We start from the raw sequence: 15,035 nt of genomic DNA, 5'->3' as shown, positions 1-15,035 counted from the left end.
GTAGTGAGCTGCATTTATATTTATATAAGGAGATATATAACGCGAGTTTGACCGCGACGCGTGGTTGATTAAGTGTGTGGTTGCGTAAGTGTGTGACTTAAGATTAAGTGACTTTAGATTCAGGGACTTCAGTGGAGGACTGCAATTAGCCAGTTTCTTATTACAACATTATATTGTATTTTTCCCTCTTGTGGTGTAATCCCCATTTAGTATGTGTTGCACAATTGACAACGCAGTCCAGTGCACATCTTGCATGATGTATGCAGTCCTGGAACAGCCGTTCAAGGGTGTATATCTTTGTTCAAGATGTGAGCAAATTACCCGTTTGGAATCGCTAATCGAGTCTCTAAACGGGCAAGTTGCAACACTGAGAGGCATTGACAATTTGCAAAAGAGTTTGCTTCTCACCGAGCAAGCACTCTTTGGGGTAGATGAGGGGGAGGGTGACAGAGAGGAGGCTGAGGAAAGTGAGGTAGCTAGCTGGGTAACAGTTAGAAAGTGGGGTAGAGGGAAGAGTGCCAGGGAGGCTAGCCCTGATCTGACACACCCCAACAAGTTTGCACGTTTGGCAGATGAAGGGCATATCAGTCCAGGGACGGCACTGCCGCAGCCGGACACTTCCTCTGCCAGTCAGGGGAATGTCAGCTCCGGTAAGCAGGGGACCAGGAGAGCAGGGCAGGCCAGACAGGTGCTGGTAGTGGGGGACTCTCTTATTAGGGGAACAGATAGGGAAATCTGTCACAAAGACCGTGATCGCCGAACAGTGTGCTGTCTTCCTGGCGCTAGAGTTCGACACATCGCGGATCGGGTTGACAGATTACTGGGAGGGGCTGGAGAAGATCCAGCGGTCATGGTCCATATCGGAACCAATGACAAAGTTAGGGGTAGGTGGAGAGTCCTTAAAAATGATTTCAGGGATTTAGGTCAAAAGCTTAGGGCAAGGACCTCAAAGGTAGTATTTTCCGAAATACTACCTGTACCACGGGCCACACAAGAAAGGCAGCGGGAGATTAGGGAAATTAACAAGTGGCTCAAGAACTGGTGTAGGATGGAGGGGTTTGGGTTCCTGGAGAACTGGGCCGACTTCTCTGTCGGCTACAGGCTCTATCGTAGGGACGGGCTGCACCTCAATGGGGAAGGGGCAGCTGTGTTGGGGAAGAAGATGGCTAGAAGGTTGGAGGAGTGTTTAAACTAGGGACTGGGGGGGGGGGTAATTACACTATAGAAGGGGAAGATAGTGCAGATAGAGACCGGGGGCAAGGTAGTGGGACTGGGGGAGGAATGGAAGGAGGGACTAGAACAGTTCAGAAGGAAAGGTGTAGGGTAAAAAATATACATAAACCTCTCAAATGTATGTATACTAATGCCAGAAGCCTGACTAATAAAACTGGTGAACTGGAATTAGTGATGTGTGAGGAGGACTATGACATAGTGGGAATAACTGAGACATGGCTGGATGATAGCTATGACTGGGCGGTTAATGTACAAGGTTACAGTCTGTTTAGAAAGGATCGTCAAAACCGGAGAGGGGGAGGGGTTTGCCTTTATGTAAAGTCCTGGCTAAAGCCCACATTCCATGAAGATATAAAGAGGGACATGAACATGTGGAGTCACTGTGGGTAGAGATACATGGAGCTAAAAACAACAATAAATTACTAATAGGAGTTTACTATAAACCACCTAATATACCAGAGTCCACAGAAAATCTACTACTAAACGAGATAGACAAGGCGGCAAATCATAATGAGGTGCTTATTATGGGGGACTTCAACTACCCAGATATAGACTGGGAAACGGAAACTTGTATATCTCATAAAGGAAACAGATTCTTGGCAATAACCAAAGACAATTACCTCTCCCAACTGGTTCAGGACCCGACTAGAGGGACGGCCATACTGGACTTAGTATTAACCAATAGACCTGACAGAACAACAGACGTGCAGGTTGGGGGACACCTGGGAAATAGTGACCATAAAGTAATAACCTTCCAATTATCATTCAAAAGAGCGTTTCTACAGGGAGGAACAAAAATACCAAACTTCAAAAAAGCTAAATTTAGCCAACTAAGAGCGGCCATAGGCCTAACTAACTGGGACAAAGTCCTCACAAATAAAAATACAGCCATAAAATGGGATATCTTTAAAAACATTCTAAAATCTCATTGTGAGAGGTACATACCGTATGGGAATAAAAGGTTAAGGAACAAAAATAAACCAATGTGGATAAACAGAACTGTAAAGAAAGCAATAAATGACAAAAAGAAAGCATATAAAACACTAAAACAGGAGGGTGGCGAGGAAGCACTGAAAAACTATAAGGAAACAGAACATGTAAAAAACAAATAAAAGCGGCCAAACTAGAGACCGAGAGATTAATTGCGAAAGAGAGTAAAACTAACCCTAAAATGTTCTTCAATTATATAAATGTTAAAAAGTATAAATCTGAAGGTGTCGGCCCTTTAAAGAGTAATGAGGAGGGAGACGCAGAGAGCGACGAGGAGAAAGCAAAGCTGTTAAATATTTTTTTCTCCACTGTATTCACTGAGGAAAATAAACTGTCAGATGAAATGCTGAATGTAAAAATAAATTCCCCATTAAAAGTGCCCTGTCTGACCCAGGAAGAAGTACAACAGCGACTTAAAAAGATTAAAATAGACAAATCGCCAGGACCAGATGGCATACACCCCCGTATCCTAAGGGAATTAAGTAATGTCATAGCCAGACCCTTATTTTGGATATTTGCGGACTCTATACTGACAGGGAATGTCCCACAGGATTGGCGCATGGCAAATGTGGTGCCAATATTCAAAAAGGGTCCAAAAACAGAGCCTGGAAACTATAGGCCGGTAAGTGTAACATCTGCTGTGGGTAAACTGTTTGAAGGTTTTCTGAGAGATGCTATCTTAGAGCATCTTAACGGAAATAGGCAAATAACGCCATATCAGCATGGCTTCGTGAGGGATCGGTCATGTCAAACTAATTTAATCAGTTTCTATGAGGAGGTAAGTTCTAGACTTGACAGCGGCGAATCAATGAATGTCGTGTATCTGGACTTCTCCAAAGCATCTGACACTGTACCACATAAAAGGTTAGTATATAAAATGAGAATGCTCGGACTGGGAGAAAACGTCTGTAAGTGGGTAAGTAACTGGCTCAATGATAGAAAACAGAGGGTGGTTATTAACGGTACATACTCAGATTGGGTCACTGTCACTAGTGGAGTACCTCAGGGGTCAGTATTGGGCCCTATTCTCTTCAATATATTTATTAATGATCTAGTAGAAGGCTTGCATAGTAAAATATCAATTTTCGCAGATGACACTAAACTGTGTAAAGTAATTAACACTGAAGAGGACAGTATACTGTATATATACTTCAGAGGACAGTATACTGTGTATATATATACTACAGAGGACAGTATACTACTACAGAGGGATCTGGATAGATTGGAGGCTTGGGCAGATAAGTGGCAGATGAGGTTTAACACTGACAAATGTAAAGTTATGCACATGGGAAGGAATAATGCAAGTCACCCGTACATACTAAATGGTAAAACACTGGGTAACACTGACATGGAAAAGGATCTAGGAATTTTAATAAACAGCAAACTAAGCTGCAAAAACCAGTGTCAGGCAGCTGCTGCCAAGGCCAATAAGATAATGGGTTGCATCAGAAGGGGCATAGATGGCGGTGATGAGAACATAGTCCTACCACTTTACAAATCATTAGTCAGACCACACATGGAGGACTGTGTACAGTTCTGGGCTCCTGTAAACAAGGCAGACATAGCAGAGCTGGAGAGGGTCCAGAGGAGGGCAACTAAAGAAATAACTGGAATGGGACAACTACAGTACCCTGAAAGATTATCAAAATTAGGGTTATTCACGTTAGAAAAAAGACGACTGAGGGGAGATCTAATTACTATGTATAAATATATCAGGGGTCAGTACAGAGATCTCTCCCATCATCTATTTATCCCCAGGACTGTGACTGTGATGAGGGGACATCCTCTGCGTCTGGAGGAAAGAAGGTTTGTACAGAAACATAGAAAAGGATTCTTTACGGTAAGAGCAGTGAGACTATGGACTCTTTACTGTAAGAGCAGTGAGACTATGGACTCTTTACTGTAAGAGCAGTGAGACTATGGACTCTTTACTGTAAGAGCAGTGAGACTATGGACTCTTTACTGTAAGAGCGGTGAGACTATGGACTCTTTACTGTAAGAGCAGTGAGACTATGGACTCTATACTGTAAGAGCAGTGAGAATATGGACTCTTTACTGTAAGAGCAGTGAGACTATGGACTCTTTACTGTAAGAGCAGTGAGACTATGGACTCTTTACGGTAAGAGCAGTGAGACTATGGACTCTTTACTGTAAGAGCAGTGAGACTATGGACTCTATACTGTAAGAGCAGTGAGAATATGGACTCTTTACTGTAAGAGCAGTGAGACTATGGACTCTTTACTGTAAGAGCAGTGAGACTATGGACTCTTTACTGTAAGAGCAGTGAGACTATGGACTCTATACTGTAAGAGCAGTGAGACTATGGACTCTATACTGTAAGAGCAGTGAGACTATGGACTCTTTACGGTAAGAGCAGTGAGACTGTGGACTCTACTGTAAGAGCAGTGAGACTATGGACTCTTTACTGTAAGAGCAGTGAGACTGTGGACTCTATACTGTAAGAGCAGTGAGACTATGGACTCTTTACTGTAAGAGCAGTGAGACTGTGGACTCTTTACTGTAAGAGCAGTGAGACTATGGACTCTTTACTGTAAGAGCAGTGAGACTATGGACTCTTTACTGTAAGAGCAGTGAGACTGTGGACTCTATACTGTAAGAGCAGTGAGACTATGGACTCTTTACTGTAAGAGCAGTGAGACTGTGGACTCTTTACTGTAAGAGCAGTGAGACTATGGACTCTTTACTGTAAGAGCAGTGAGACTATGGACTCTTTACTGTAAGAGCAGTGAGACTATGGACTTTTTACTGTAAGAGCAGTGAGACTATGGACTCTTTACTGTAAGAGCAGTAAGACTATGGACTCTTTACTGTAAGAGCAGTGAGACTATGGACTCTTTACTGTAAGAGCAGTGAGACTATGGATTCTTTACTGTAAGAGCAGTGAGACTATGGAACTCTCTGCCTGAGGAGGTGGTGATGGTGAGTACAATAAAGGAATTCAAGAGGGGCCTGGATGTATTTCTGGAGTGTAATAATATTACAGGCTATAGCTACTAGAGAGGGGTCGTTGATCCAGGGAGTTATTCTCATTGCCTGATTGGAGTCGGGAAGGAATTTTTTATTCACCTAAAGTGAGGAAAATTGGCTTCTACCTCACGTTTCTTTTTTTGCCTTCCTCTGGATCAACTTGCAGGATAAGAGGCCGAACTGGATGGACAAATGTCTTTTTTCGGCCTTATGTACTATGTTACTATATTAAGTCCATTTGGTCAGACCTATAATCCCTCCACTTTGTTGATCCAGAGAAAGTCAAAGACTCCTAGAAGGTGGTTGCCAATAAGACCATATTGGGGTATGTTCACAGGGCAGATTTTGGCGCTTAAAATCTATGGTGCTTTTTGCCTCATTTGATCACTTTGGCTGCTGCAGAATCGCTCGCAGTCTAGCCCCACTGAATAGAGCTAAACTGCAACTGGACACCTGCCAAAGCCGCATCTGTCTGTTCACTGCGCCAAGAAGGGATGTGTTGAGGGGTTAAACCACTGGCCACACGCACCGCAGCGCTGCCTCACACTGAAAATGGGAGGTGGACACCATGCGGCTGCATCATAAAAGGTGTGAATGGGCCCTTAGAGGAAAATTCCTTCCCGATTCCAAATTTTGTATAACAATCAGATCTCGGTACTGTTCACGTATGGATTTATGCATTGTGATAACATCTCCCCTCAACCCTCTTTTTTCAGACTGAAAAACCTTATTTGACCACCCATTCAATTAATTGCCTTCATCACTTTCCTGTGCATCCACTGTAGTGGTTCCATACTGCGAATAGGAGGAAAGCTGACAATCAGCAGTGAACAGATGCGGAGAGCCGGCTGCTCATGAGTATCGGAGTCCTGAGCTTCTGTTCTGTATCGAGCAGACTTCAGCATTCGGCTCACATTGGAACTGCTCAGTAGGGATTTAAAAAACGAAAGGTTTACTTGTTTTGACCCAATCAGGATGTTTATCACTAGTTTATACGGCCATCAGACAGGGCAGCATATGTAGCTGCTATACAGCATGAGATACAGAAAGTAAAAGTAGTTCCCTCTTCAGCCCCTCTCACCTTAGCCAGTATGGAGGGGGAAAGGTGGGTCATGTTCTACAGGAAGTGCAGTGGCATAGGTTCTTCTCTCCCCGTGGTACTATAGATGACCACAGAGGAAAGGGGAAATGTCATTCCCCCTTATCCTCATCATAACTTTTGACCTTAGCAAGGGAAGGCTTAGGGGGGAGATATATCAAAACAGGTGTAAAGGACTTCAACCTATCAGAATCCATATATTTTCCAAACGAGCTCTGAAAAATGAAAGTTGGAATCTGGTTGCAATGGGAAACAAAGACAGTTTTCCTTTTATACCAGTTTTGATTAATCTCCCCATAAGTCTTTGGTCAAATCTGAAGGAAGGAAACTGTGGAAAGTGGTGTCTGCAGCTGGTATATCAGGGGGGTTAGGGTTAAAGAGTATTCCAGAGCCTGATTAGTTTGCTCCAACCCGCCATTTTACTGGCATTGGTAGGCAGAAGAAAAGTCTAATTTAACGTTCCACTAACTGCAGAGAGTTTCCCAGAATCTAGGAGTAAATTGCCCTCCTCTAAGACAGTGTATTGAGGCAGGTGGTGCAGCCAGAACATGTGCTTCATGAACAGTTTGGCCAGCTGAGCTGCAGAAGTAATGCCTCATTCACACGTCAGTGATTTTGAGCCAAAACCAGGTGTGGCTCCAAACCCAAAACAGGAGCAGATCTCTCCCCTATACCTTATGTCTGTGGAGGTTCCAATCCTGGTTTTGGCTCACAATCACTGATGACTGGCGTGTAAGTGAGGCATAAGACTGGTCAGGAGAAAAGATGTGCCATCTTAAAAAAAGCAGTCCTTTACCACCCATATCATCATTATCCCAAGGAAAGTGGAAGTTCTGTGATAAAGTCCATCCGAATTTTCAGCCATGGAGTGTAAGGTGCAAGCAAAAGAAAGAGTAGACGCACACGCCTCTGCCTAGATGATTTATTCTGGGCATGTGACACAGAGGTTGACAAAATCTTGGATGTCCTGGGAAGGTCACCAATAGTATCTGGAAATGAGGTTTTACGAACACCAGAACGTCCCACCAGTGAAGAATTATGCCCACAGCAAAGGATCTGTCCTCTACTGGCTACAGGACTATATGTCTAACCCAGAAGAATGTTTTTAACTAAGACAGACCCCAATGAGACGATTTGGGCAGGGTCAGTAATGTACAGGGGCTTCTCCATGTGGTCAGCAGAGTAGAACGAATGGGAGAGGGCATATGCCTTGATATTTTTATTGGCAGTTAAGAAGTGTAAGACAAAATTAAATTGGGCAAAGAACATTGACCACCAGGACTGACAAGGACTGAGATGATGAGCCGATTTTTATGGTCAGTGTAGATGACAGCAAGATGACAGACATGTTTCAGGAGGTATCACCAACCTGATAGCGAGCAGTTCTCTGTCCCCATGGAGTAATTCTGTTCTACTGAGGACCAGGACGTAGAGAAAAAGCCAGCATCTTACAGAAGGAACCTTTCTGAGTAAGGACAGCTTCGGCTCCCACAGAGGATGCATCCATATTCAAGAAGAATCGCTTAGTGATAGAGATTCGCCGAAGTTTGCCAAGAAATTTAATTAGTTCTTTACTGTTCTTCTGTCAGATCAGAACAGAAAAATGAACAATAATGTGAACACAGCCAAACAGTGAGAATAGTGGCCCCATAACAGAGTGAGGAGGGTGGCGGTAACAGTGAGAAATGTGGCCCCTAACAGAGTGAGGAGGGTGGGGGTAACGGGGAGAATAGTGGCCCCATAACAGAGTGAGGAGGGTGGCCCCTAACAGAGTGAGGAGGGTGGCGGTAACAGTGAGAATAGTGGACCCATAACAGAGTGAGGAGGGTGGGGGTAACGGGGAGAATAGTGGCCCCATAACAGAGTGAGGAGGGTGGCCCCTAACAGAGTGAGGAGGGTGGCGGTAACAGTGAGAATAGTGGCCCCATAACAGAGTGAGGAGGGTGGCGGTAACAGTGAGAATAGTGGCCCCATAACAGAGTGAGGAGGGTGGCGGTAACAGTGAGAATAGTGGCCCCATAACAGAGTGAGGAGGGTGGCGGTAACAGTGAGAAATGTGGCCCCTAACAGAGTGAGGAGAGTGGGGGTAACGGGGAGAATAGTGGCCCCATAACAGAGTGAGGAGGGTGGCGGTAACAGTGAGAATAGTGGCCCCATAACAGAGTGAGGAGGGTGGCGGTAACAGTGAGAAATGTGGCCCCTAACAGAGTGAGGAGGGTGGGGGTAACGGGGAGAATAGTGGCCCCATAACAGAGTGAGGAGGGTGGCGGTAACAGTGAGAATAGTGGCCCCTAACAGAGTGAGGAGGGTGACCCCTAACAGAGTGAGGAGGGTGGCGGTAACAGTGAGAATAGTGGCCCCATAACAGAGTGGGGTGGGTGGGGGTAACAGTGAGAATAGTGGCCCCATAACAGAGTCGGGAGGGTGATGGTAACCGTGAGAATAGTGGCCCCATAACAGAGTGAGGAGGGTGGGTGTAACCGTGAGAATAGTGGCCCCATAAGAGAGTGGGGAGGGGGGTTAGCAGCAGTAACAGGGACATTATTTTAGTTTGTTTTGTTTTCTTCCCTCCACCTAAAAGATTTCAGTTTGTTTTTCAATTGAGTTGTACAGTTTATAGGTCACATTAAAGGTGGAAAAAGTTCTGAAATGATTTATCTTTGTCTCATTTTTTGACATCACAGAAACCTGACATTTTACCAGGGGCGTGTAGACTTTTTATATCCACTGTATATTCATATTCACGGAACATAAGATAAGTTTATCATGATTAAAACACCTATGTAACAAAATATACAGCGGCCATAATCAAACCTCATTAAGCATAAAATAAATACCCTTAGTATATAATTCATGAGTGTCTGAATAAGTGAACGACATAGTAATTGAAAACATGATAAATACATATAGTATTAGACGCCAATATATCATAATAATTATTAATGAAATCTTGATAAAAGTGGAAAACCAGTGAAAACTAATAAAATAAATATATAATTAAATGAGTGCAAGTGTGCAAAAGTGAACATGCTGTGGAACGAAAAAATGAGTGAAAGCCTATATTTAGAATTACCTAAGCTTAAAGGGAAAGAGAAAAAAAAAATATATATACTGCTCAAAAAAATAAAGGGAACATAAAAATAACACATCCTAGATCTGAGTTAATTAAATAATCTTCTGAAATACTTTGTTCTTTACATAGTTGAATGTGCTGACAACAAAATCACACAAAAATTAAAAAATAGAAATCTAATTTTTCAACCCATGGAGGTCTGGATTTGGAGTCAGGTCTGGGGAACGGGCGGGCCAGTCCATAGCATCAATGCCTTCGTCTTGCAGGAACTGCTGACACACTCCAGCCACATGAGGTCTAGCATTGTCTTGCATTAGGAGGAACCCAGGGCCAACTGCACCAGCATATGGTCTCACAAGGGGTCTGAGGATCTCATCTCGGTACCTAATGGCAGTCAGGCTACCTCTGGCGAGCACATGGAGGGCTGTGCGGCCCTCCAAAGAAATGCCACCCCACACCATTACTGACCCAATGCCAAACCAGTCATGCTGGAGGATGTTGCAGGCAGCAGAACGTTCTCCACGGCGTCTCCAGACTCTGTCACGTCTGTCACATGTGCTCAGTGTGAACCTGCTTTCATCTGTGAAGAGCACAGGGCGCCAGTGGCGAATTTGCCAATCTTGGTGTTCTCTGGCAAATGCCAAACGTCCTGCACGGTGTTGGGCTGTAAGAACAACCCCCACCTGTGGACGTCTGGCCCTCATATCACCCTCATGAAGTCTGTTTCTGACCGTTTGAGCAGACACATGCACATTTGTGGCCTGCTGGGGGTCATTTTGCAGGGCTCTGGCAGTGCTCCTCCTGTTCCTCCTTGCACAAAGGCGGAGGTAGCGGTCCTGCTGCTGGGTTGTTGCCCTCCTACGGCCTCCTCCACGTCTCCTGATGTACTGGCCTGTCTCCTGGTAGTGCCTACATGCTCTGGACACTACGCTGACAGACACAGCAAACCTTCTTGCCACAGCTCGCATTGATGTGCCATCCTGGATAAGCTGCACTACCTGAGCCACTTGTGTAGGTTGTAGACTCCGTCTCATGCTACCACTAGAGTGAAAGCACCGCCAGCATTCAAAAGTGACCAAAACATCAGCCAGGAAGCATAGGAACTGAGAAGTGGTCTGTGGTCACCACCTGCAGAACCACTCCTTTATTGAGGGTGTCTTGCTAATTGCCTATAATTTCCACCTGTTGTCTATCCCATTTGCACAACAGCATGTGAAATTGATTGTCACTCACTGTTGCTTCCTAAGTGGACAGTTTGATTTCACAGAAGTGCGATTGATTTGGAGTTACATTGTGTTGTTTAAGTGTTCCCTTTATTTTTTTGAGCAGTGTATATAATTGTAATTATAGTAATATAATTGTTATGTAAAACAAACATTGGGTTATGAAGGTAACCACCACATCCAACCCCCAGCATATATCCCATGTTGATGTCAATCATACCAATCAGTTTCATATACAAAGGCGAAAATGTCATAAATGTGGACGATCAAAACACCTGAAAGAATAAAAATAAATATACATACATACAATACGATATAAGAGCGTAAAGGGGGGTGCACGATGTGCACCCCAACATCAATGCACCCCAAAGATGAAAAGACCTGAAAGCCAAAAATATTACTGGTCAAGAACACAACATAAATAACGCTAGCTTGAACCACAATTAAGCCTAACTTGGTATCCTGGTAAAGGCAAAACAATGATGAAGTGGTTATAGAAAAGGAGAAAAACTCAAGCCCTCATTGAGCCCATGGGGGGTAACTGTGTTTAATTAAAAAATCCATTTCACTTTGCGTTGGGCTAGTAGGCGCTTCCAATTTCCTCCCCTATTCCCTATAGGTATTCTATCACTCCCTCTTACCTTTAAGAAGGAGCCATCGCATGCATGATGAGTCTTGAAGTGATGGGGAATGGTATTAAGCCGGGTGACGTCTTCTTCCTCCATGGCTGCATATACAGTGGGATGCGAAAGTTTGGGCAACCTTGTTAATCGTCATGATTTTCCTGTATAAATCGTTGGTTGTTACGATAAATATATCATATAGGAGACACACACAGTGATATTTGAGAAGTGAAATGAAGTTTATTGGATTTACAGAAAGTGTGCTATAATTGTTTAAACAAAATTAGGCAGGTGCATAAATTTGGGCAACACAAAAAAGAAATGAAATCAATATTTAGTAGATCCTCCTTTTGCAGAAATTCCAGCCTCTAAACGCTTCCTGTAGGTTCCAATGAGAGTCTGGATTCTGGTTGAAGGTATTTTGGACCTTTCCTCTTTACAAAACATCTTTAGTTCATTCAGGTTGGATGGCTTCCGAGCATGGACAGATCTCTTTATATTCAGGTCTGGGGACTGAGAGGCCATTCCAGAACGTTGTACTTGTTCCTCTGCATAAAGGCCTTAGTGGATTTTGAGCAGTGTTTAGGGTCGTTGTCTTGTTGAAAGATCCAGCCCCGGAGCAGCTTCAGCTTTGTCTCTGATTCCTGGACATTAGTCTCCAGAATCTGCTGATACTGAGTGGAATCCATGCGTCCCTCAACTTTGACAAGATTCCCAGTCCCTGCACTGGCCACACAGCATGATGGAACCACCACCATATTTTACTGTAGGTAGCAGGAGTTTTTCTTGGAATGCTATTTATTTCAAAGTGCATGATCTAGCATTTGGAATATCGTTAACGTCCGAATTCGTCAACTTCGACTACAGGTGATTTGAATCCCCGCTCAAAAAGACGTCAGAATCACATGACCGAGCAGTGAACCACGTGGGACGCCACGTAGGTCCTGGAAGGTCACAGCAGAGAACTTGGCTATATTGCTGTATCTTACGCAGAGGAGCAGGAGATCTCACCTACACGTTTGACCAGACAAGTACGATTACCACGCCATATACAACAACCAGCGATACCGGATGAAGATTTGGTAACGTACAATCAATCATTGATACAAAAATATTAATTTTCTTGCTGTACACACCATATGCAAGTGTATATGAATTTGTGATTCTGAAGTACAGCTCCATTTGTTAGTAATCGGACTCAAATTGGACTTCCCTGGGTCATTTTTCATCTCCCCCACATTGCAGCCATTGCGATTATAGGCATTGGGACTTTGAGTGCGGTATATGTTTTTTGCAATTTTAGGCTTTTATGATATGTTTTAATCTGTAGGTGATATTGATATTGTATATGTCTTATGCTTAATTACTATAAAATGTATTGTGGATACTATTCAATCATGTGTTTGCCTGATATTGAGTGACCCCCTATCCAAGTTTTTATTCTAATCTCGCTTAGAGTATTTTGCCCGTAGATATCCTCTTCTCAGCGTGGGTTCACTGTATCCTCTTTCTTTGAATCTGTTTTACAATTCCTTTGCTCGTACCTCAAACTCTCTGTCCCGAGAGCATATTCTTCTAAGCCGTAGAAATTGGCCTGTGGGGATGCTTTCAACTAATTTCTTTGGATTTGATGATTTGGCATGTAAAAGGCTATTAACTGATGTTGGTTTTCGGTATAGATCCGTATAAATGTATCCATCATTGTCCACTTGTAGTAGTACGTCCAGGAAGTCCATATTGTTTTGTCCAACCTTATATGTGAGGTGGATGTTCAAATCATCATTGTTCAAAGCCAGTCCAAAGCAAACACAGACGGCACTCCGTTGTTCTCAGTGGCGTGGTGCACGTGTCAGGGGTCGACTTCCCATACGCATACCAAGAGATAAGACCAGCACTCACTGAATAGCAATTATTCTTCTTTATTAGTCACATAGGGTACAATTGTGACGCGTTTCTGCTCTAATGATGAGCCTTTCTCAAAGGCTCATCATTAGAGCCGAAACGTGTCACAATTGTATCCTATGTGACTAATAAAGAAGAAGAATTGCTATTCAGTGAGTGCTGGTCTTATCTCTTGGTATTGTTCAAAGCCGTCATGAATGCTTGTAGATCGTCCAACGTACCCTGCCAAATCATGAGTACATCATCAATATAACAGCTCTATAAATGTACCTGGTCAATTAGACTGACAGGTTTGGTTAGAAAGATCCTCCTTTCCCACAGCCCCAGGAACAAATTTACGTAGGCGGGTGCGCAGGCCGCCCCCATCGCAGTCCCCTGGAGCTGTAGGTAGTAGGACCCTTTAAAAGTGAAAAAATTATGATGTAAGGCGAAATCTGAAATTTCCAATATGAATAATCCATACTCACCATTCACATTGGACATGGACAGAAAGTGGGTGACCGCTTGCTTTCCATCATCATGTCGGATTGAAGCGTAGAGTGATTCTACGTCACAGGTCACAATCATAATGTCGTCATCAAGTTGTAAGCCATTTACTTTAAGTATCCTTCAAATAGGAGGGAAGATTTTCAACCACAGGTCTCAGGACATAATCCACCAGTTTTTTATTTTTTATTATTCTTTTTATTGAGCATATAAAATACACAAGGTATATAAAGTACACACAACGGTATGTACCGTACAAAAATCACAAATACAATCTGTACCATGTCATATCAACTATCTTTGTTACCAGATACACATTTCCATATACAGGGTGGGCCATTTATATGGATACACCTTAATAAAATGGGAATGGTTGGTGATATTAACTTCCTGTTTGTGGTACATTAGTATATGTGAGGGGGGAAACTTTTCAAGATGGGTGGTGACCATGGCGGCCATTTTGAATCCAACTTTTGTTTTTTCAATAGGAAGAGGGTCATTTGACACATCAAACTTATTGGGAATTTCACAAGAAAAACAATGGCGTGCTTGGTTTTAACGTAACTTTATTCTTTCATTAGTTATTTACAAGTTTCTGACCACTTATAAAATGTGTTCAATGTGCTGCCCATTGTGTTGGATTGTCAATGCAACCCTCTCCTCCCACTCTTCACACACTGATAGCAACACCGCAGGAGAAATGCTAGCACAGGCTTCCAGTATCCGTAGTTTCAGGTGCTGCACATCTGAACGCAATCGTCTATGCTGTGAAGATACGAGATGCACAGCACCTGAAACGACGGATACTGGAAGCCTGTGCTAGCATTTCTCCTGCGGTGTTGCTATCAGTGTGTGAAGAGTGGGAGAAGAGGGTTGCATTGACAATCCAACACAATGGGCAGCACATTGAACACATTTTGTAAGTGGTCAGAAACTTGTAAATAACTAATGAAAGAATAAAGTTACGTTAAAACCAAGCAAATCATTGTTTTTCTTGTGAAATTCCCAATAAGTTTGATGTGTCAAATGACCCTCTTCCTATTGAAAAAACAAAAGTTGGATTCAAAATGGCCGACTTCAAAATGGCCGCCATGGTCACCACCCATCTTGAAAAGTTTCCCCCCTCACATATACTAATGTGTCACAAACAGGAAGTTAATATCACCAACCATTCCCATTTTATTAAGGTGTATCCATATAAATGGCCCACCCTGTATATTGTTATGATTGCTTACATCACATTCAATACAGGACATGAGTTCACAATTGTCTTGACGCATCAGCTAGAGAGTTAGAAAGATCCTGTCTAGTGTACATTGACTGCGGTGAAGAGCACCACCTTTCCCACACTTTAGCAGACTTGGAGGCACATCCTCTATTTTTGTATACATTATTCTCATATGGGATGATGGTATTTA

Source organism: Bufo bufo, chromosome 4 (assembly GCF_905171765.1).
Source record: "Bufo bufo chromosome 4, aBufBuf1.1, whole genome shotgun sequence".
Lineage (NCBI taxonomy): Eukaryota > Metazoa > Chordata > Amphibia > Anura > Bufonidae > Bufo > Bufo bufo.
This window is presented reverse-complemented; position numbering follows the sequence as displayed.